This window comes from Orbicella faveolata, unplaced genomic scaffold (assembly GCF_042242905.1).
Source record: "Orbicella faveolata isolate gen_17 unplaced genomic scaffold, um_ofav_v1 contig_34, whole genome shotgun sequence".
Taxonomy (NCBI): domain Eukaryota; kingdom Metazoa; phylum Cnidaria; class Anthozoa; order Scleractinia; family Merulinidae; genus Orbicella; species Orbicella faveolata.
The window spans coordinates 24,756,808-24,757,500 of NW_028301563.1; positions in this window are offsets into that span (position 1 = coordinate 24,756,808).

Here is a 693-nt window from a genome sequence, read left to right on the forward strand (position 1 = left end):
ATGACGTCATGCGACAAAATCTACTCGACGAACTCACACAACCTCTCGAGGATGAACGACGCAACATCAACGTCGTCAACCCCACCTTCTTTTGGAGAAACCCAGCCACCAAACATCTCAAAGTCATCACACGGACTAAACGCTACGGACTCGTCTGCGACAAACGCGTCGTAGACACGAACACTTTCATGTCGTTTCCGTACGGATACACACCATTGTAATTTTTACTTCCTCTAATCAATAAAAATCATTTTTGAAACTCACTTCCGGTCTATCTCCTTATTTGGGCATTTGCGAGCTGTGACGTCACGGGCGCCATGTTTTACCTACCTGGGCGCCATCTTGGAGCTTGAACATTTAAGAGAATGTATGGGAAAACCTTGGTCACGTGGTATCATCCCTGCCTCCTGATTGGTTACGGCCCAAACGGGCGCTTTTCACTACTGTTTTACAATGGCAATGGTAATGAAAGCCAAAACAAACAAACAAAAAAAACGAAAACCGAAGAACCGAATAAAAGTATCAAAGAAAAATTAAACGCTGAGTAATCTCATACCCTGGGAAACTAGGAACAAGGTTGAAATGTTTAGGTGCAAAGTCTAACTCGGATTCATACGCACCACAGGACCTCACGTTGAATTTTATTTTTTGTTGAATGGGTACAAGTGCAATCTGCATTTTTGGCACGCACAG